At 40.2% G+C, this 24343-nt stretch overlaps 1 protein-coding gene across 6 annotated transcripts in view; it reads right to left on the bottom strand.

Annotated features, from left to right (window-relative positions):
- Positions 1-24343, bottom strand: part of LOC105465664 (fibronectin type III domain containing 3B) — a 364084-nt gene that overhangs the window by 179731 nt on the left and 160010 nt on the right. The gene's annotated exons all lie outside the window — the stretch shown is intronic.

The following is a 24343-nucleotide window of genomic DNA, read 5'->3' as shown; positions in this document are numbered from 1 at the left end:
TGGCTATTTTTCAACAATAGCCCTTAGTTGCAATAGATTACATTTTTTCCTAATTGATTTAAATATCGTCTTGCTCAAAAAGGATGCAAAGGAGTTGATATCACAACACAGCAAGATAAAACTAATGAGAAAATAAGGCAAAGATGAAATAACGATGTGATAAAATCCAATATATCCTATAAAAGTGACCCTTCCATCTTTTTAAATCGCTGAGGAACAGAAATTCTTGCTGGCAGAAGTAGCTATAAGGCCACAGCTAGTAGGTAAACAGATAATAATGGTGAAAGTAATTATCAGAACAAATGGTCTAAATACAAGTACACTTAAGCTGTTTGCAATGGGTCTAATACTGCATACAAAATGTGAGATCTTCTGATGAATCTCATAAATGTCTAATGATGAATCTCTAACCATTCATAGTGACTCAAGACTCTTACACAAGCTAAGAGATAATGTAGGCACTTTGGTTAGCTCTGAATTTCTTTTTTTTTTTTTTTTTTAATTATTCAACACTGATTAATCCCACAAGGGAACTAAAAGGAATACAAAGAAAATAAAGCACAGACACTAACTTCAAAGAAATTCGAACTCTGCTACAGTGGTTCTTCAACTTCAAGGTGCATCCACATCACCTAAAGCGTTTCTTAAAATACAAATTGCTAGGCCCCACTCCGCACAGTGTCAGAACTGGAAAGTTTAGAGGGAATCCCCAAGAATGAGTATTTCTAACAAGTTCTCAGGTGGTGTGGATGCTGCTGTCTAGGGACCATGCTTTGATAAGCTCTGACTTCATGAGACAGAAGACTATATGAACCAGACTTTCCCCCAACATCAGAAACTAGACAAGGATGCTGACCTTCACTACTGAGATTCAACATTGTACTGGAAATTCTAGCCAGAACAATTAGGCAAGAAAAAGAAAGGCACCCAAATTGGAAATAAAATTTATCTACTCACATATGACATATCCCAACATACAGAAAATCTCCAAGATCCCACAAAAAAATTACTAGAGCTAGCACACTAATTCAGTAAAGCTGCAAGGTATCATATCTGCACACAAAAGCCAATTGTGTTTCTACACACCAGAAATGAATAATCAGAAAATTAAGAAAACAATTCCAATCACAACAGCATCCAAAAGAATAAAATACCTAGAAATAAATTTAATCAATGGAGTAAATGGTTTGTATACTGAAACTACAAAACATTGCTAAATAGTAGCATGAAACAGAAGACTGATTGATTGATTGATTTTAATAGAGCCAGAGTCTCACTATAATGCCCAGGCTGATCTCGAACTCCTGGGGCTCAAGTGATACTCCTCGGCCTCCAAAGTACTGGGAGTACAGGCATGAGCCACCACACCCATCCATGGAAGATTTATTATTAAGCTAGCAATAATACTCAAAGTGATCTAGAGTCAATGTAATATTATCAAAATTCCAGGGACCCCAAATAGGCAGAAAGAATGAACTTGGACCCCATCTCATATCATACACCAAAATCAACTCAAAATGGATCATAGACCTACTTATAGAAGCTTAAAAAAATAATAAAACTCTTAGAAGAAAACAGAAGTAAATCTTCATGACACTGCATTTGGCAACAGATCCGTAGACACCAAAAGTACAAGCAACAAAATATAGATAAAAAGAACTTCGTTAAAATAAAAACTTTTGTGTATCAAAAGACATTACTAAGAAAATGAAAACACATCCTATAGAATGGGAAAAATATTTCCAAATCATATTTGATAAAGGACTTGTATCCAGAATAGAGGAAGAACTCTCATAACTCAACAAAAAGACAAACAACCCAACTTAAAAATGGCTAAATGAATAAACATTTCTCCAAAGATAATATGTAAATAGTCAACACACAAACACATGCATACACATAAAAAGATGCTCAACATCATTAATCATGAGGAAAATACAAATCAAAACCATGATGAGATACCACTTCACACACACTAGGATGGCTATTAAAAGACAAAGACACACACACACAGAGAAAATAACAAATGTTGGCAAGTTTGTGGAGAAATTGGAAACTTTTACACTGCTGGTAGGCAAGTAAAACAGAAACCGTGGAAAAGTGTAGCACTTCCTTAAAAAAGTTAAATGTAAAATTCCCTTATGACCCACTAATTCCACTTTTAGTTGTATTAGGTTGGTACAAAAATAATTGCTTTTTGCCATTGAAAGTAATATATCCAAGAGAATTGAAAACACATAAACAAACACATCTACAGGCATGTTCATAGCAGCCTGTACATGTGTTCATGTTCACAATACTCAAAAGATAGAAACAGCTGAAATGTCCATCAGAAGATGGATGGATAAAATGTGGTATGTACAAACAAGAGAATACTACTCAACCATAAAAAGGAATGAAGCACTAATACAAGCTAGAATGCTGACAAAGCTTGAAAGCATTAGGATTAGACCCAAAAGATCACCCATATTGTGTCACTCCACTTACATGAAATATTCACAATAAATGAATCTACAGAAACAGAACTCAGATTGGTGGTTGCCAAAGGCTGAGGCAGGAGGGTGGGTGGAAGGTTTGCAGGACTGAGGAGCATCTGCTCAATAGGTACAGCTTTTTGGGGTGATGAAAAACATTTTGGAAACAGAGGTAGTGGTTGCATAACATTGTGAATAGGTGTATTTACTAAATGAGTTAATTTTATGTTCTATGCATTTCACCTTAACAAAAAAAGAATTGAAAAATTATGCCAATAACCAAAGAAAGATAAGATAGTAAAACTGGGGTTACTAACAAGCTACCAAACAGCAACGGCATATAAATCTCTTGAGAGCACATTTTTATTCCATATACATTCATATTTGCAAAGACACTATTTCTAGACACTGTGCTATGCAAAAGCCAACAGATGCATTGTCTATCCACAAGCAACTGCGTGGGGATACAGACATATAAATAAATAAACACAAGGAGGCATTTCAGGCACTGTATAAATTTTACAAGATTTAAAGAGATTATTATCTTGTGGAAACCTTAGTAACTGCAGAACTGAGGAGGTCAAAGGCCCTTAGGATATAATAGAAGTCTCACAGTTTTACAAATAAACAAACTGAGGCCCAGAAGCAAGCTGACCAGCCCAGGAAAGAGCAGGCAAGAGATGGAACAACAGGGACGAGAACTCTGTTCTCCTTCTTTTTCTAATTACACTTTCCTTTGAAAGTAAGATCTCTTGTTCCTTAAACTGCTGCTGGCAAACTCATCTTCTTTCCAGGTGTTATTTTCACACAGAAGCTAGGTACTGATGGCACATTCCTCTGGCTCAGGTGAAATGAGGGAAGGCATACTGGTCTCTCCAACCAAAACTACTTCTTCCCAAGGGCATCCACCCAGAGAGGAAACGGGCCAGGAAGGCGCTAGGGAGGCTTGGGTTTGCACCTGGACTCCATCACTTTCTAGCATGACCTTGGGGCAAATTACTTAAAACTGTCTGATCAACACTTTTGGCCTACCAAAAGGGATGACAGGTGCTAATTTCAAGGGTTGTTTAAGGACTGGAAGATGTAATGCATATAAAGTGCCTAGCACTGTGCCTTGATGAGTAACATCTTAACAACTTAAAACACTGCCCCAGTAGAAGAAAAATACCATGTGAACAAAGAGGTTAACACAGTGTAATCATTCACCACAGACGCCAAATGAGCAAATGAGTTACACAGTTTCGTAGACGAGCAAGTGAGTTTTTTTGCTCTTCACATTCTTTCTTTCTAAAGTATCTTTCCATGTTGTAGCTTGGCAAGAATATCCTCCTCTTGAAAATGTAGTATCTTCACGATAACCTAATTATGGTTATTAAAAAATAAGAAAATAAAAAGAACAAGGGAAGGGAGGCTGGTTTGTCATAGTTGTCTACTCCCCCCAACCCTATTCCTCTGTGTCTCCCCAGATTACCTGTTCTGTTTCCCCAATTTCTAGGAAATCTTGGAAAGTTGGGTGTGCGAACTTTCGGGATGTCCTCAGATAGCTGTAAATCAAAGGACCAGCCTTTTGTTTCTGAAAGTCGATCTCCGTTTCTCTAGCATTGGCTTTATTTCAAGAATTTCTAGTCTGGTCCAGTCATTGTCTTTAAAAAGGAGCAAGTGGCCAAAAGAACAAATTGCTCCATGACTAAATTTTCCTGCTAAAACCTTAATGTATATCACTACCAAGAACCAAAACTGAGTTGCTGATAGAATTCTTAAATAAGGGTAGCCATCATCTTCTCACTTGGCCATTTCAAATCACAAGGCCGGCGTTAGTTAACAATTCTGTCTTGCCAATTTGAAATTCAAGTCTTTTCTTTCAAACATTCCTCTTTGAACCTGTTTTGTTACTTAGCTGTTTTAAGGGCATCAGGAGCAGAAAGACCAGGGTTTAATTCTCACATAAGACAAGCTTCTTAAATCCCAATTTTCCTCAGTTTCATTGAAATTGAGGAATCTACCCAATTAGCTACTTTATCAAGTTGTTTTTAGGCTTAAATGGTTAAAAAAAAAAAAAAAAAACCTATACACTTACTGTGTAAATACACTTACTGTGTAAATACTATGCTTTTCTTAGCTTGTGTTTTATTAAATTCAATCAACATTCATTGTGCAAGATGATGTAAGGAATTGAAAGTCACACAGAAGATTTTTAACACATACATAAACAACAAACTACTGCATAAAGCAGCAGCAATTGTTTCATTAGAGGCAAGGAACTCTGGAGCTGGACAATAACAATTATCCGTAGAGTGGGTGGGGGAAGAATATTCAAAATTCAGTAACTAGCAATGAATGGTAGAAAGCTGGTGAATCCATTCACAGCAGGCATGATGACCTAACATGGTTTCAAAAAGAACTTGATTTAAATTCAGGGCTACAGAAATGCAAGCTTTAAGACTGTCAAAGACATCAGGTACCAGGAAACAGGCTTGTAGTATAATCTTCAACTCCAGTTTTTAGAACTCTTGGTTGTTACTTTGTTCAGTTCAACAAACCTTTGTTGAACCCAATGTAACTGCCAGACCTTGTGCAGGATGCCAAGGACACAATGACATTGACGAGAACAAACATTTCTGTTCTTAATTATGGAGAGAATGGCATGCGGAATGAGTAATGCACAGGTGCACAGAACCATGTAGGGGGAGGGGAGACCCAGCTTTTGGCCTGAGATTTCTGTGTATCTCAGCATGGAGTCAGGCACATAGCCCAGGCAACTCAAGCAGCATGAGCATTTGGTCAAAGTCTGATCCAGCAACAGAAATAATTGAAGAGTTAGGTAGAAGATCTCTGAGGAAGGGTCCAAGAAATTGATCTCTGGAAAAACAAAAAATAGTGGGTTCCATACATCCAGACTGACGGTAAAGCTGAATCTCCCAGGGTCTCAGGACTCTGCTCTTCAAGTTAAACTTCATCACCTTGTCCCAATTTGAAACATAATTTACTTACTCTACAAATAAACAACATTCAGGATTACCTTATCATTTAAACTTATTTATTTATTTTGAGACAGGGTCTCGCTCTGTCACCTAGGCTGGAGTGCAGTGGCATGATCACAGCTCAACGCAGCCTCAACCTCCTGGGGTCAAGTGATCCTCTCACCACAGCCTCCTGAGTAGCTAGGACTACAGACAAGCCACTACATGCGCAGCTGATTTTTGTATTTTTTTTGTAGAGATGTGGTCTCACCATGCTGCCCAGGCTGGCCTTAAACTCCTGGCCTCAAGCGATCCTCCCACCTCAGCCACCCAAAGGGCAGAGATTACAGGTGTGAGTCACCGTGCCTAGCCAGTTAAACTTATTTAAATGAATACTAAGATCCCATCTTTCTTTGTTTTGATCTTTAATGTCAGGTTTGGAACGGCAGGTAATCCAAAGATAAACTTATTTATACTTAAACCAGGACCTTGTAAACATTAAAGCCCTAAGGAATTATACAAATACAACTCAATAATACTGAGAAAAGGCTTCTGATATTTAACAAGTAAAGTCCTTGCAAATATCAACAGCAAAATTAAAACAAAGGCATCAGAAAGAGCATCAAGTGCTTCATTTCAAAACCTTAAAAGCAAACCATCCCAGCATTTTTTTTCTCTTTGGCCCATGACGGGCATCCGAGAGGCCCTCAGACTTTCTCACACAGAGTAAAGAGCACGTATTAGCATTTCAGCTAATAACAAACTCAAGACGGAGTTCCCAGGAGAGATGAATAGGAACAGGTGAGTATAACTCCTAGTGGTATCCTCTAGACAAACTTGTTGAGGGTAAAAAAATTACCCCCTATTCTGCTTATTAGAACAAGGCTATTTAAATTTTAAATGCCCCGAGGTAAAAATGAAGACTAAGATGTTAAATAATCATACTAAAGTTTACGCATTTTGTAGAGACAAGAATCAGAAAGATTGCTCATTAAAAATTGATGCAAGCAGAGCAACTAAGGGAGGTCTCAGCAGGAACGAGGCAGAATTTATTCACTGCACTGGCCCTGAGTCCAGGCTGGACTGCAGTGGTGCAATCTCGGCTCACTGCAACCTCTGCCTCCTGGGTTCAAGCAATTCTCCTGCCTCAGCCTCCCAAGTAGCTGGGATTACAGGCGTCTGCCACCATGCCAGGCTAATTTTTGTATTTTTAGTAGAGACAGGGTTTCACCATATTGGTCAGGCTGGTCTCAAACTCTTGGCCTCAGGTGATCCACCCGCCTCAGCCTCCCAAAGTGCTGGGATTACAGGCGTGAGCCACCGCGCCCGGCCCCCAAGTCTTTAACAGGGTTGCCTGTCATTCTCTCACCAGCTTTCTCTGCTCTTAGGAAGAGTTATGAAAGGGAACAGAGATGAATAAAACCTTGTCTACTCTTCCTTCACGTACTCCCACCTCCATCACATTTGCCTGGCCACAAGGCCCTCTTCTCTCAGTGGGGACAAAGGAGTGAGCAAAAGACAGGACAGCAAACAAGTATTTTTGTAACAAGTCCACGAAGAATTCATGGGCAAATACACATTTCCTATTTTATTTGTGTTCCGCTTTACAATTCCTAGGTCATGCTCTAGCAGGGCAATTTTGCAAATAGTGCTGAAATTATTAACCAGACAACAAAACGTCATTGTACTCCTCACAAGCTGTTTTACATTATTCATCTGTTACAAATGAAAGAACATGAAAAACATCACCAACCTGAAAGTTGTATGACAAGTAATAATCATGTATTGCTTTACCAACATATCATTACTCAATATATTTCAAGGATTTCAATTATTGTTGCTTTAGTGAGGCTTACAAAGCAAACCACAGAGGATCCCTTTTAACTACTCTCAGGGTTGACTCTGCCATTGCCCCTGCAAGAGTGCTTGCCATAAAGCAAAGTCTTTAACAACATTGTAAGGGCATTTTATTGACAACATCCTAATGTGGTTTACTAGCTTAGTTCTTTTAACTCATGCACTTAAAATCCAAAGGCAAGAAAGAAATGTCCAGGATGTATGGACTAGAACTACTAAGGAAAATCAAGAGTGATTATGGAAATGGAAAAAAAACGAACCAAATATTCCATAAAACACAGAGTCACAGTTTATCTACCTGATGCTACTTTCTCTCCAATCTAGAAGGCTGCTCACTCACTCCATCATCACTCCAGTGTCAGGCTGGAAGGGACCATCAATCTCCTAAAATTAACTTAACTTTACAAAAGAGTCTTGATTGTTAATAAAAATCTTCTAAGTTGTCCAGCGGCTTGGACCTAATAAAGGGCTCTGAGATAATTAGTTTGATGTACATAGTTCCAGTCTCTGTCTTACCTAAAACCACACAGAAGCGGCCGGGAAAGTAACTGAGAGTTCCTACAGACCAGCCTGTTGCTTTTACTCTTTTGTTTGTAAGTAAAAAACAAAGGGCAGGCTGAGGGCTGAGGGTAAATAACGACTACAAATAGGTTAGGCTCTCCTACCTCTGAAGTGTTTGGAGTCTGATCAAGGGCAGTCAGTAAACACCCCCAAGCAATTATGAGAAAGTTGGTCACCTAGACTGCTACTTTCTCAGCCATAAAAATGAACTGACAAAGTTATTGTTTGAGAGGCACCAGACAGCTTTACAGCTGTAACATAGATGCTTCTAATTTTGGCACATTGCCTCCACAGAAACAAGCAATTTTACTAAACAAGCTACAGTTTCATTTTCAAAAACCAACCCTTCATCTATTAAGGGGGATTGAGGCAAATCAAAATGGAGTGTCTACATTTGGGGTGACAGGTTACCAGAAAGGTCTCCTAGCTGATTCACTGCTATTTATCCTCAGCGGAAAAAGCAACAAGATTTTCAATAGAATAGATACATTTTAAAGTTAGTTCCTCAAAACAACGACTAAGGCTTTGGAGTTTGCTTACCTGGAAAGGCTAAAAAAAGAGGCCATATTAGGATAGGTAAGAATGGGGGGAAGGCAAAATTACCAGGTAATCACTAAAAACAAGAGTACATCAAAATGTGGAGTTTCGCATACAGTACTATCAATGGTTAAGCAAGAGTATGAGCACAAACAAATGATATGCATGATATATAAATATGAGCAACTCATAAATCCCTTCAAGGCAAAACGTTAGCACTATACTCCTCCCCTTTCCAGACATCCCTACTCAAACAAAACTGTGAACACTGAGAAGACAGGAGTTTCTTCATCATCTTATCTCTATCACTGCCTTTGAGAAACCACTGTGGTTTATGACTTGTCTTCCCCATGACTTTACCTGTAAAAGAACCCCCATGTTCCCACGTACATATGCTCACATGTGAGGTCCAATGAGACGCACCTTCAGCCTCATACTTGTCTAGGGATCACATTCACTTTTAGATGAGTAAAACACTGTCAAAGTATTTGAGTAAAAACTTCCTGGCCAGAGATCTGAGGTCAGGTCTGTTAGGCTGTCTGCACAGAAATGTTACTAAAATGAAGTAGAGAACAGATAAGGAGAAAGAAGGATCTGGGGCAGAAAGTTGATCCTCTCTTTGAAAAAGAAGGGAGGAACCAGACAGACACCTAACATGGAAGAAAAAGAAAAAGGAAGGAAATAATTTGATGGATTGGTGTGTAAACCACAGACAAGGCAGAAAAGCCACAACCAGAAAATACACAGTACCAATTAATCTCAAATGAATTGTTTTCCAACTGTCCTTGTGATGCATTAAGAGTTCTGTGACCATAGCATATGCATGATATTCAAAATGGTAACTGATACAAATCATCACAGGAATCCAGAGGCTGGTCACTGGTCCAGTTCAGCTTTCCAATAGTATTTTTTAAAGTTCTTCTCTTCAGTCCACCCCCATCAAAACCAAATGGCTCAGTGGAGATATGGGATTCAGTCTGTATGGCCCTGGGCAAGTTACTTATTTGTCCATGATACAAAGTAAAAGAGAAGAAACCTGATAATTTCTGTGCTTCCTTCTAGAGTAATATGCTGGGTGGTACTGCTGGTACTGGTGTCACGTAGCTCTATGCTTGCAGATTCTAGAAGACAGGTGTTAGCTGACAATTTCTAAATTCTTCCTGCTATCATCCTCAAATGTCTGTTACATCAAAATTTCTAGGCCTTTTTGAAAATGTAGATTTCCAGGCCTTCAGAGTCTGCTTTTCCCCACAAGCAGCCCCACTTCCTCAGGCCATCCCTGATCACTGGTTTTGATGCAGATGTGCTATGGATCAGTTCAGAAGAATGACTTAGAAAGAACGCAGTAAAAAATAAATAGAAGGTAGAAAAAAATAGGCTCATTCAAGATCCTTGAAGCACATCTCATTTGTAGTTACCTTGAGCTCAATTAGCTAAGCTTTAATTTCATCACAATGTTTAAAAGTGAAGAGGGAAAGAGAGTCATTAGCAGAGTTCCATAAACTTTATCCTATTAATGGATATTTAATTGAATATGCTTCAGCTGGCAAAGATGACTATAAGTTGGCTAAAAATAGTCCCCCAGCTTTAGTCATAATAAAGCAACCACTGTTATACTTCCATGGCAACAACAAAATGATCACAGGATTTTATATAATATAGGATAATAAGCACTCTATGACGCATCAGTCTATGCAATTATTGCTGTTTATTTATATGATTAATGGCCTCTGGTGATAGTTTAACATGAAATAGTATACATCTAAGAATAAGGAAGTAGGTAGAACAGTTGATAAAACATTTATAAACATCTTTAATTGACAGCTAAGGTCACAGAATTGGAATTCTCTTGGGGATCTTAACGGTCATCCAGACCAATTCCCCATTTAATGCTTGAACTTTTGAACAAAATTTCTAGCAAGTAGCAGAATACTTCAGTGTAGAGTTCACTATCTCAAAACGCAGGAAATTCCATTTTTTAATAATCGCAACTGGTAAAGGGTTTCCCCTTTTTCAAAGGCAGAAATCTGAATTCTGTTCCTAAGAGCCACACAAACAAAACGTAACCTCAATCCCATAAAACAAGATTTAGATACAGACTGAGGCAGTTGAATTCCATCAGCCCTCCTCTTCTACAGACAAAAATCATCTAGGCTTTCTTTATCTTCTCCTTCTATGACATGCCTTCCAACCATTCCCCTTGGGTCCTTCTAACAATCTACCTTATCTATGCCCCTTTGCAAAATCAGGTTCTAAAAACATTATATTTTATCATTTTCTGTATGTCCAAGGTGTGAGAAATCATTATAACCCTGGGCTACTGACAATCAAATTCAGAAATAAGTCCAGCCAACTTCTTCCCTACACCTGGGTCAGTGGACCAATGAGGAACTCAAGCCACTGCAGAGACAGGTAGAGCCTGCAAACAGGGTCCCGCCAAGTTCAAACCTGAAGAAGGCCATGATTTCTGTTTCTTCATCTTGAATTATACTAGGTTATTCCTTAGTATTCCAATCAGCACTGAACTCACTACTTAAAAACCTACATTTTTACATTTATGTTATGACTAATTTTTGTTATACTATTTGTAATCATTAAAATATTTAAACAGTTATATGTTTTTCAGTGTGTGTACATTGTCATATGAAATCATAAAGTTCTCTTCATATGAAATACTTTAACCTGTTACTTTAACTTAAAGGTTTCTGGAACAGCAGAGTAGTAAAGCACTGAACAAGAAACTCTAATTTTCAATCCCAACTTTTGCAAATGTGTCAGCAGCAAAATCTCAACTCACTAAGAATGTGTATAAAGATAATGATTTAATGATTCTATATATGGGTAACACATCCGAGTAACACATCAAAAAGCAAGTAACTTCTAAGCTGAGCTAATTCTCTCACATGAGCCAGAAAAAAGAATATTTTCTTCCCTAAAACCTTAGCTCATTCTTCTCAACTGTCGTACCTGTTTGCATAATCATGTGCAAATCTCTTCATTTTTTTGCACTCAGCTGAAAAGTTTAACTAAAACAAAATACTACAAAAATGCAGAGTTTGCCAGGCATGGTGACTCACACCTGTAATCTCAGACACTCAGGAGGCTGAGAAGGGAGGATTACTTGATGTCAGGAGTTTGAGAACAGCCTGGGCAAAAAAAAAGTGAGATTCCCATCTCTAAAAAAGTTTTAGAAACAAAAAATTAGCCAGACATGATGTCACACGCTTGCAGTCCCAGCACACTTGGGAGGCTGAGGCGGAAGGATTGCGCGGGCCCGGGAGTTTGAGGCTGTAGTGAACTACGACTGTGCCCCTGCACTCCAGCCTGAGTGACATAGACCCACTTCAAAAGAAAAAAGGAAAACAAAAAAAGAAAAGAAAGGAAAAATGCAGAACTCTTAAGAAAAATCTAACGATCTATTTTATCAAAACACATCATAATGATAGCAGTGGCAGCCCATGTGGAGCGGCCACTGCAACGATGCCAGCTGCACGGAGGGGTAGGCGGCGGCTTAGTGGAGCTGGCGGGGGCGGGAACAGGTGATCCCAGTGGGAGCCCTGTGCTCTACCAAGTTGGCAGGATGAGAGCATGCGCCCCAGGCACAGCTGCAGCGACCCAGCTGCAGCTCCGGACCCAGGCATCCCTGCGCTGCCGCAGGCTCAGAAGTGCCTTCTCCCACTCCCTGGCCTCTCCCTGCCCCTGGCACCCGCTCCAGTGCTGGAAACAGTTGTGGCCGAGCCTGGGCACTGTCACGAGCCGGCCGGATGTGTGTGTGCTCGGGGCAGCACTGACATGCCAGCCCCCTGCTGCCTGGGCTCCCTCCAGACGTTGGGTACCAATGAGCACGGGAACAAGGTCAAGGGGCTGAGGGCGGTTCAGTGCGGGCCTGCAGGTGCCCCTCGGGCTGGACAGCCGGGACGCCATGGATGGCATATTGATAGTGGTGGGAGGCAGACAGGTTCCTAGGCAGGAAGCAGTGGGTCCCTGGTGAAATCCACCTTTAAGCCAGGGAGGGTCTGTAGCCTACGGTTGGGGCTGCCAGTTCGGGGTGGAGTCGGCTACTGGGAGTGATAACTTCCTTGATGCCTTTCAGCTAATCAGATGGTGCTTTTTCCAGGCCCGCCCGTGGCCGCCCATGGTCACCCTCCTGAGCCCATAAAAACCCCCAGACTCAGCGACTCGTCACCTGTCTGTGGATAGGAGCTAACCACTTTGGGTCTCCTCTCCACTGAGAGCTGTTCTGTTGCTCAATAAAGCTCCTCTCTGCCTTGCTTACCCTCCAGTTGCCCGCTTAACTTCATTCTTCCAGGACGTGGAAAAAAAACTCAAGACCCGCCAAACAGCAGGAATGAAAGGAGCTGTAACACTTTCCTGGCCAGCTTGCCCAGCTGTGGGCGGGAGTTAAAGGGGCTGTAACACTATAGCCCTCCCGCCCTCTGCCAGCACCAGGCAGCCACCTCATGCAACAAGAAGCAGTGGTGGTACTGAACCAGTCCAGGAGCCACAGGCAGGCATGACTGAAAGAGCTGTAACACAAACAGGGTGAAACACAACCCCCACCTCCACACCCACTCACCGCACTGCCGGCAATAAGGAGAGTAGAGCTGCGGCCCTACTGAGAGCCCAGAACTCAGTGCTCCCTAAGCCAGGGCTGTGACATGCTGTAACACCCTCTTTGGGGCTCTGTGGTTCCTGGCATCTCAGAACTTTCAGGCGCCACTGTGTTCCCCTCATCCAGACACTGGTACCCGCAGCTTAAGGTATGTCTGGTCCAGCCACAGCCTCGCATGGAGCCAGCACCTGTGCTGGTGCATGGAGCTGCCCACCCCACCGCAGCAGCCAGAATGCCTAGCTGTGCACAGTGGCCGGACCCTGTGCTCACACACTTAGACGCCCCTCGCTGCTCCGTGCCTGGCGCACCCTTGGCAGGAAAGGATCCCAGCCGGCGGTGCAAGCTGAGCACAGCCTGGCAGGCCGAGTGTGCAGAAGCAGCCCAGCAGGCACGAGCAAAGCTCAAGCAGAGGCGCCGCCGGCCACAGAGGTTTCTGGCTGGCGAAGTGACACCCGAAGGATCCTGTGATGATGATAGCTCAACAGTAACGTAATCTGATCATTACACATGGCATATAGGTATCAAAATATCACATGTACTCCAACAATATATACAATATGTACAATGATTATATATCAACTTTAAAAATAAATAAAAATAAACAGTATCGTCCACTAAAACTACACATTCTGTATTCTCCATTTGTTCTCTATTTACTTATGCCCCCTAACCTGCTCACCCTCCGGGAGAAGGCTATATGAGAAGGGCTTAAAATAAATATATGTATTACTATTCATGTTTTGAAAAAGCCATTTCTGACAGTAGACAGCATGTCCACCTAATCTATTAAATTGCTCTAACTGCATAGTAAATTACAGTTCAAAGTACTATTGTTCCCCAGGAGTTGGGAGAAATGTCAGATTCATTTAATTTGTGCTTCATCACACCTTTGGTTTTTCTTTCCCAGGTGCTCATATCACAATATATTATATTCTTACTAATGTCAGCTATAGGAAAGAAAAAAATAAAAGTTCAGATCTTAATCACCAAATCTGTCCAGCATGGGCCTTATAGAATGAGATTTACAAGGAAATTAAAAACAAATCTTCCCTCTAAAGACTGGGGAAAGCATTGTTAAGGCTAAGGTTTTATTAAGTTACACTTCAACCCTTTAATTTTACTAAATTATCTTTTTATTTGTTTATCTATTTGAGATGGAGTTTTGCTCTTGTTGCCCAGGCTGGAGTGCGGTGGCGCAATCTCGGCTCACTGCAACCTCCTTCTCCCAGATTCAAGTGATTCTCCTGCCTCAGCCTCCCAAGTAGCTAGGATTACAGGCGTGTGCCACCATGCCCAGCTAATTTTGTATTTTTAGTAGAGATGGGGTTTCACCATGTTGGTCAGGCTGGTTTTGAACCCCTGACCCCAAGTGATCCACCCACCTCGGCCTCCCAAAGGGCTGGGATTACAGGTGTGTGCCACTGCTACTGGGAGTGAGAATTTCCTTGATGCCTTCTGGCCAATTGGATGGTGCTTTTTCCAGGCCCGCCCTTGGCCACCCATGGACCAATCAGCACACATGTCCTCCCTTCTGAGCCCACATAAACCTCAATAAAACCTCAGCCTGTTTACTAAATTACTAATGTTTTCATGTATCTGGAGAAGTCTAGCCTATCAAAACCTACCGAACAGAAACACAGACTGAAGCACAAGTTCACAAAAGCATCCACAGGGTGCTTTGGTCACTTTTTTTCCTTGTAAACTGTGTTATTTATTTGATACCCATTGTATTTTTAATCCTAATGTTAATCATTAGATTAACATTAGAATCATTAGGATTAAAAATACAATGGGTATCAAATAAATAACAATTATTCACGCATTAATATAATTATTATATAATAATATAATAAGGTATTTCTGTTTCTACTTTTGAGTAGGTATCAGGCAAAAGTAATACCCAACAAAAGTTTTCTAATTTCTCCAGGTTTTCATGCAGATTAATATCCTGCTTTCCTTTTACAGACTACACCTAAACCAAGCAGAAAAGACTTGAAAATTACTGACTAGCAGATAAAAAAAAATTAAGGTAGTGATCTTAGGTGTCATTCAGAAAGCTGAGACTATGAATTCTCTGGATGTGAAGCTGCCTCTTCTGTGATGAGTTCATTGGTTTGGCAGTTTGGTAGCCCCTCCAAAACAGGTTCAAAATAGGCAAAAATAGGTCCAAGACATATAAAATAAGTAAAACAAAGGCAAAAAAGGCCAAAACAAAGATTCTTGGGGCAGAAAGTCAAGCTATTCTTTTGTCATAATCTCTCTCTCAAAAGAAGAAACCTGAATAAACTTTAGTTTTATAGCAAACCCAATATACTGAAACATCTTGATAGGTTTCATGTGTTCAATACCATGTGCAAAAATTTTAAATTCAGCCAGGGTTTATACAAACTGCATAAAACATCACAATAAAGTGTGATCTATTTTTATTTTTTTATAACTCATTTTCCAAAATATAGTCTCCAGAATATAGTTTCTTTTTTTTGTTTGTTTTTGTTTTTGTTTGTTTGTTTGTTTGCTTTGTTTTTTGTTTATTTTTTTGAGATGGAGTTTTGCTCTTGTTGCCCAGGCTGGAATGCAATGGTGCAATCTCGGCTCCTTGCAGCCTCTGCCTCCTGGATTCAAGCAATTCTCCTGACTCAGCCTTCCAAGTAGCTGGAATTACAGGCACCCACCACCACCCCCAGCTAATTTTTGTTTTAGTAGAGACAGGGTTTCGCCATGTTGGCCAGGCTGGTCTCAAATTCCTGAGCTCAGTTGATCCACACCAGCCTTGGCCTCCCAAAGTGCTGGGATTACAGCACTTTGGGAGTAAGCTCGGGCATGAGCCACCACACCCGGCCTTTCAAGTACACTTTCTTTTAAACAGGTTCCCAAGAAATAAGTTACAAACTTACGTTATTCACGCAAAACTATTTTAGGTCCTAATCCTCTAGCAGTGGAACCCCCTTTCCACTCAGGACAACATTTCAGAAAACCAGTAACTATTAAACATGGCATTAATGAGCTGCAATAAACATAACTCCCATAAAAATCATCTGAAACTGGCCAATTTCAATCAGCCCTACAGTCTCTTGAGAAAAGCTACTCACACTAGGCAATAGTACTATTACCCTACGGTTGTAAAAACGTTGCTTCCAAGCTTTGCATATACACATATCCCTGCTCATTCCATCATCATAAAGAAATATGATTGAATATTTTTATATTAGCATTTAATTACATATAAATGGCTGGCTTTAAGTTTAAAATCAAGCTCTCAAGTTCTGAACAAAATGTATTACCCAGCCCTATCTACTAGACCACAATGTAATTCAACCAATTTGTAATAATAATAACCAGGAATTAATTAAATGTGGAACTTCTTTCCATGATAAAAACAATGAGGAGCAAATTCCTTTACCTATAGAATGCGTTATCTTTCTGATCTTAGCCTCCTAGTACTTAGATTTTGATGACCTTCAGACACTTTTCCAAAACCATATGATATGATATACACACTCCAAGAAATAAAGGAAAGATAAATAGACAACTCTACAAGGAGAATGCAGGTTTCTTCCCCGGCCAACCATAGTGCTGTAGTAGTTGTGGCAGATACTGCGGCCAACCTCCTCTAAATTCAATTCCACACTCCACAAATGACTAGTTGTGAGATCCTGGGCATGTTAATAAACCTTTCTCTGTGCCTTGGTTTCCTCACCTATAAAATGAATGAAGTAATAGTAACAATTTCACAAGACTGTCTGAGGAAGAAATTAGTTAACATATATAAAATACTTAGAAGAGTACCCAGCACATGGTGGGCTTCCCAGCTGGGCTAGCTGAGATCACTACTATTACATCTATGGCAGCCATAGTTGCCAGGCCCTCTCCTACCCCAACTGTCCCTGCTATTCCTGTTATATTTCAGTTATAACCAGTAAGTTTAAAGAACTAGATTTTTCCATAAGTACAGTTAGTCCTGGATAAGAATATCCAGATAACCAAATGGTTGTAGCCTGGAGGGGGGAGGGTAATTCTGGTTTTAAACTTTTATGGGTTATATATGCCAAAAAAAGTCATTTACTCCAGGTAGGCAAATCAACATTGAGTTCTCACTAAGGCCAGGCAACGTTTACCGCTGCATAGAACTGCGCAGAAATCTACCTTTCCACTCACAAAAGCATTCTGTCCTTTCCGTCTCTCTCCATTTCCACCGCAATGCCGAGTGAAGCTGTTCAGTGTTCAACATGTACTCAATAAGCAACACAGCCCAAAATGGGTAAGTGTCCTGTGCATGCCATGTGCTCACTGAGTTTCATTATCAGCAGTGTTGTTTTTCCACCCACTCAACCAAGTCTTCTGAAATTTAACACACAAAACAATGGGTAATTGCAAGGAATGCCACATCTTTTCCATGAGCTCCATCCTCAGTTCATACAGTGAATACTAGACTTCTCCAGAAAGTACTATTACTGTCAACTTATAGAAAGTGACTAAACTGACAACAACAACAAAAATACTTTATTTTCACCCTTTCATATACAATAAGTTTGTAACTCTAAAACTAAGAGACAGTTTACAAAGTAATCAAAACTCCTTCATATGTTTCAATTAGCCTTTTCTTAAGGGATTATCCAGGTGGAATAAAACTCTATCACCCATTTAATAATATATTATAAATGAATTCTATGCTTTTATTTTTGTCTGTGCATGTATGTATAAATGCACAGAAATGGACCATGAGTTGGAAACTCAGAGTTCTATTTTGCTCAGGAGAAATTAAAAATATTCTCACAATTCTATTTGCCAAGGCAGCCTGGTTTATTTACGAAAACTTGGCCACAAGTGGTCAGAATAAAAGCATTTCAATCGGGCTGTCTCTTTATTCCTTATTCTCTGCTCTTTTCTCACTCTCCTTAAGCAGCGTCTCCGGTGCATGCTTGGTTTCTAAAGGTCTGATGAGACTATGGATGCTACAGTGAATGCTGAAGTCTGAAAGAAATATTTCTCTCTCCCTCTCTTTGAGTCAGAAAATTCTGAACACAAGAGGATCCATTCAAGGCATGATGGAGTGCCTCACAGAGGCAGCAATATGTTCACAGTTGGCAAACACAGATCTGTTTGGACAGTGAGTACAGCCATCCACTCAGCAAACATCAGCTTTCCTATTAGTTCACAGCAGAAAGAACGAGACGCTGGCGGCCCTTCTTTCAGACTCCAACACCACTTTGGGACAAGCCTTCTAAACAAAATGCCTTTGTCTGACAGGCACAATTCAGTGGGTCCCAACGGCTTTCTTAGAAGCTATGTCTGTCTGTTCACAATCACATTCGGGCCCAAAAATCATTTGTAAAAGTCTGAAGGGGAAAAAAGTGACAGGAAATACCCCAATTTCCTTGTATAATAAAAGACGAGGAGAGCCTGAACGGCTTTGCACCAAGCGCTAAGAGCAGCAGTTGAAAAGGTATGAAATGTATGATGGATTCTCATGGGACGTCACTCCCCTTAGGTGCTTTTGGGAGCCTGGCTGTTGTTACCACTGCAATCTGGAGGTACACCAAGCATAATCTTTCAAAGAATATCAGTGAAAAGATAAAGCAAATCAAAGGGCAAACTTCCTATTGAGTTACATTCCTATGTGAATGTAACATCCCTCCCCATAAGGTGTCAAAATAAAATGCTTATGCAGTTTCTTAAGAATCGACGGTTCAGAAAGATAGAAAAACTGGTTAGGATGTTCTTTGATACCAAAATTTCACCAAATCCTCTATGTCATAAATAAATAAATTCAAAGAGAAGACACACTGATGTCCTGTCTTGCTTTCTCCCGCCTTTGGGCATGAATTTGCTATATGACCACTTGCTCCTACATACCTGACAAAAGAAATCCATCAGAATGACATTTTGTTTAGTGTAAACACAAAATCCAAAATTTTAACAAGAAATTACAAAATTCTATTAAAAATATGAATAACTGCCACAGGGGAAGGGGGGCAGGGAGGGAGACAATGTCCTCCAGGATATTAGAGCGCCCACAGCTTGTCACATATTTTTACTGCCAAGTATTCATTCCCACTTCTATGTATATCGAAAACAATGGGTAAATTTCAGAACCCACAGAACTCCCTATGTAGTATGTTTCTAAGGACAAACACTCAGGAAAACTACTGCCAGCCCACGGCCAGCTTTGGTACAGCTCACAAGCTAAAAATGGTTGTCACATTTTTAAAGGGTTGTAAAAGAGTACGCATCAGAGACTGTATGTCTGCAAAGCATGTTATTTACCATCCTGCCCTTTACAGAAAAAGTTTGCCAAACCCTGCAGCAAACTATTAAAAAGGCTCAAATAATAATTCTTAATTCTCTTTAAGCCAAATCATGAATGTGGAGCAAAATTATGAATGTGCTTTCAAGTAATCTCTTCCAGGGATCATGGACCAGAGACTCAGGGGAAGGTAGAATGACCGCCCTGAGAACAGAAGGGCCTACACAAGAATCTACTCATTCAATAACAGACGGTTAATGAGACCATTCTTAAGGCTTTATAAGAAGACAAATCTTGCATCCTTTGTGAAAGAGACCAATACACTGTTCAGTTTAGAGAATTTCTAACTTACAAAATTAGGAATAACCACTTGCCCTTACAAGAGGGTGTTACTTGAATCAAGTGTGTCAAAGGATATGACAGAAAGTATCTAAAAGGGGACCGGAGGGATCTTTACTACTATCATGTGTGGTTCTCTGGTCTTCTTGTAGAATACACCAAAGGAAATACTGGTCAAATAAAAGACAAAGCAAGGCAGAAGTTTATAAAACTCTTCCTTTTTCTTTCCACATGCACAAATATAACCTCATATAGACGAGTCTGTTTTGTTTAATACTAAAGATTTCTGCCTTTTTCAATGAATACAGGAAAGACGCCTTTTTGAAGGGAATGCTTAGCCCAAATTTCTAACTTACAAATAAAGAGTCATTAAAGAGAGGGAGGAAAAAAAGGGTACCGGGAAATTCTAGATGATGTAACTTCAAGTTCCTGCCTCATGATGGCCGACTCAACTCAGTCTGGAAATCTGGCATATGTGATTTGCCAACTCAACTGCAGCTGCCTTTTAAGGAGTTCAAAATTTCATGCACTCAAGGGTTTATTTGTGAAGCCAGTCACTTTTTAGGAACTAATCATATATACATAATATTCTAAGGACAACATGTATCCAAGTTATTACATCATGCAAAAATGCACGAAGTAGAGCTGCCAGATAAAAGAGCACACCCAGATAAAGTTGAATTTCAAAACCACAGCAAATAATTTTTCATACCAGCATATCCCAAGTACTGCACAGGACACAATTACACTAAAAAAATGCTGTAGATCTGAAATTCAACTTCAACTGGGCATCATGTACATTTATTTCCTAAATCTGGCAACCCTGCCATGAAAACATGAAGGCTATTCTGATATCTACTAAGCAATTGCCATCTTGTAACACGCCATAGTTTGGAGTTTGAGAAATTGCTAAGGGTGGCTTAGACTCTCATTAAGTCAGCATTTTGTGCAAAGAATGGTCTAGAAAGATAGTTAATACCCAGCAGGAGATTTCCATTGCTTTGCTTGGACAACCACGGGGAAATAAAAAGGCCATGATAGGGAAATCCTCTAGAGCTACAGACCTAACTTACAGTACTGCTACCACTTCTCATGAAGTCACACTGACCAAAAAGCCCAGAGGCAGAAGAACACTGCTGGGGAGCTAAAAGGCCCACTCCACCGCACATACGCACGCACATCCCATGTCCCTCATAGGTCCAAGTAGTGGTGTTATTGTTTGTTTGTTGTTAAGGGAGAAAGGAAAGACAAAAAAAACCTCACAGACACTCCAGGGTCTGGAGAGCAGCCAGAAGCAGGGTGGAAAAACTCCACCCTGCGCTTCCCCCACTGGGGCTGCAGCTTTCTTGAGAGGGCATCCTGCCAGAACCCAGCCATCCTGGTAGGTTTCCAATGGAAGCGCTAACAGAACTTCACCGTAGGAGCCATTAGAGAGGCTGGCTAGAGCAGGGAGCTCTGAGAATATGGCTGGCCAAGTATTCAAACAGGAATAAGATGGTAAGCATAAAAATTCTGAACCACTGTTCAAATAAATCCATAAAGAAGTTGGTTTTCACTAACAAGTGCTATTCAAACTCTAGCTTTCTGCCCACATATGCGTACGGCAGAGATACTGACAACAATTGCTACAAAGATAGCCCTTTTGTTAAAAATTAAACAGAAGAAAGGTACTTGGGTGCTGGGTACCCTTTTGAAAAAACACTTCAAACTCTCTTTCCCCTCCCAAACAACCACCTAGTTTTCAGGTATGGTTTTATTTTTCAAGCTAGGCCACTTATCTGAGGAAATATACCATTGCATTCATTTGTTTAAACTACGGCTCAAATGACAAAAACAATTACGGATGCTCCTCCACTTAAGGGGGGGGTTACATTCTGATAAACCCATCATAAGTTGAAAATATCTTGTCAAAAATGGATTTAATACACCTAACCTACCAAACATCATAGCTTAAGCCTAGCCTGGCTGAAACACACGCAGAACACTTACATTAGCCTACAGCTGGGTAAACGCATCTAACACAAACACTATTTTATAATAAAGTATTGAATAACTCATGGAATTTATTGAATGCCATACTGAAAGTGAAAAACAGAATGGTTTGTATGGGCACTCATATGGTTTTTGGCGAATGCATATCACATTTGCACCATTATAAAGTCAAAAAATCACAATTCGAACCACTGGGGACCTTCTGTATACAGCAGGTCTTTGAATAACGTTTCATTCAACGTCATTTCATGGTAACATTGATAAGAGAAAACAAAATCGACTCCTGGCCAAGGCCTCCGTGTGGAATTTCCCCGTTGTCTTCTCCCCATGTCTGTGTGGGTTTTCTCCAGGTACTCCAGTCTCCTCTCACATCTGAAAGATGTGCACATTAGGTGCACTGGTGTGTCTCAATGGTCCAGTCTGAGTGAGTGTGGGTATGTGTGTGAGTGTGTCCTGTGATGGAATGACATCCTGTCCAGGGTGGGTTCCATCTGTTCCTTGTACTACCAGGATAGGCTCTGGACCCCTGCAATGCTGAACTGGAATAACAGGTTAGAGTATGAATGAATGATTACAAAGTATTGTAAAACAGAAATGTGTAAAGTATATGGTAACCATACAAATGCATGAAACACAAAAGCGCTCAGAGAGCCCACCATATTTACTGCTTGTTTGTAAACTGTGTGGTGGTAGGAGATGCTTCTTACAATTTTCACTTTGCAAACATTTATTCCTTAATTTAACCCACTGCCACCGTGACTGCTGTCACTCACTGACTGGGTAAATAATTATCTTCCTTGTTTTTATTGATCTTTCTTCAAAGTGTGTATAGTTCACATTTATTTCCGTGTTTACCATTAGAAATGTTTGGGGTCTTTGTTTAGAAGTTTGGTGATGTTTTGGGGGCCTAAAATATGCCACAGGAACTTAATTCTATTTATATCAATTAGCATAAGGTAAAATTAGTTTCATCACACATCATTTTGCTTAAAATAGCAGTTTCCAAGAACCTATTGATGACATTAAGAAAGGATTTAACTGTATATGTAACATTTTCCTTGATAAGTATAATAGTGTTTTCAAAAGTAAAATATTCTAAATAGCTTCGCTTGGAATATTTAAAATGAAAATGGGCCAAGCATGGTGGCTTACACCTATAATCCCAGCACTTTGGGAGGCTGAGGCGGAAGAATCACTTGAGGCCAGGAGTTTACGACCAGCCTGGGCAACAAAGTGAGACCCTGTATCTACAAAAAACATTTAAATATCACCCAGGCGTGGTGGTGCACACCTGTAGTTCCAGCTACTCGGGAGGCTGAGGCAACAGAATCATTTTGAGCCCAGGAGTCCAAGGCTGCAGAGAGCCATGATCACAGCACTGCACTCCAGCCTGGGTGACAGAATGAGGCCTCATCAAGGAAATAGAAAAGGAAAGAGCTCTTCTTCTTCCTGTTCCTCTTCCCTGCCTCCAAGGTAGATATCCCAGGGTTAGGGGGTCAGCTTGACATAGGGAGTCAGGAGTGGGATAAGGAAGATGTCTAGATGTGGGAACAGCCCAACATGGAGTATTCACATAAAAGGGTGGCCTGTCATGGAACGTGGAAAACAGTCAGGATGAAGACATCACCCACGGTAGCAGTCTAACATCAGGTATCAGAGCCTAGGGTGTGAGAGAGAGATGCACTGAGAGGCTGGTTACACATGTATACGTGTCAGATTTCTGTCATAGAAATGGTAGAAGTTTTACAAATACAGAAAGAATTAGAACAACAATGGGATCAGAATTGGAGGTATCAGTGTAAACTCCTTGATATCAACCTACATAGTAAGATGTAGAAATAAATGTGTTTTTATGCATGTGTATTACCTACGTGAGTATCCAAGTATATTCATACACGTATTCAAGTATTCTCCAGCTCTATCCACTAACAGTTTTGGAGAGGCACAACTGCAATACTAACAGGCACATGTACCCCCCACAGATCTTGGCTTTTAAATACGATTCTCTACTAAAAGACACCAGGATTTCTTAGAGAAATGGCTCATTCAGGACTAGGGTACAAGTCCTGTACAAGTACAAGATGAATATGGAACATCTCTTTGAACCAGAAAAGATGTGCTCAAAGAATGAAGAGGACATGTTAAGAGCACACATAAGATGGTTTAAAGGAATTTTATTTGAGCATCAAAATAAATAATAGTAATATAACCCATTGAATGGTAACAAAACCATGAGTCGGTACTCTTATGAATATGAATAAATCAACAATTTGGTGAGAAAAGGAATCTTTATATCACTTTGAACTACCACCTTACAAAATATTTACTAATTACAATGGGAAAATTAGGACTTCTACAATGGAGAAGACTGGCAGGTACCATCTTAGTCAATGATCAAAGTGATCATCACCAGTAATGAGGCAAATCAAAATTATGAGCATCTGAAAGGATGCAATAAGAGAGAGCACAGAGTCACTTCTGTGATGTTCCTGCTAAAGATGGATAACCTGGATCTAATCATGAGGATATATCAACTAATTCAAATAGGACATGCTACAAAACAGCTGGCCTGTAATTGTCACAAGTATCAAGGTCACAGATTCTGGAAAAGATTGCGTTATTGTCCCACTCTTAAAGAAATTAAAAAGACACACCAACTAAAGGACACATATGATTCTGAACTGAATCCTTCTGTTACAAAGGATTTTATGGGGCTCACTGCCCAAACCTAAATGGGGTCTGGGGATTCAACAGTAGAAATACAGAC

This window comes from Macaca nemestrina, chromosome 2 (genome assembly GCF_043159975.1).
Source record: "Macaca nemestrina isolate mMacNem1 chromosome 2, mMacNem.hap1, whole genome shotgun sequence".
NCBI lineage: Eukaryota > Metazoa > Chordata > Mammalia > Primates > Cercopithecidae > Macaca > Macaca nemestrina.
Note: the sequence above shows the minus strand (reverse complement) of the source record. Positions and strands in the feature narration are given on the sequence as shown.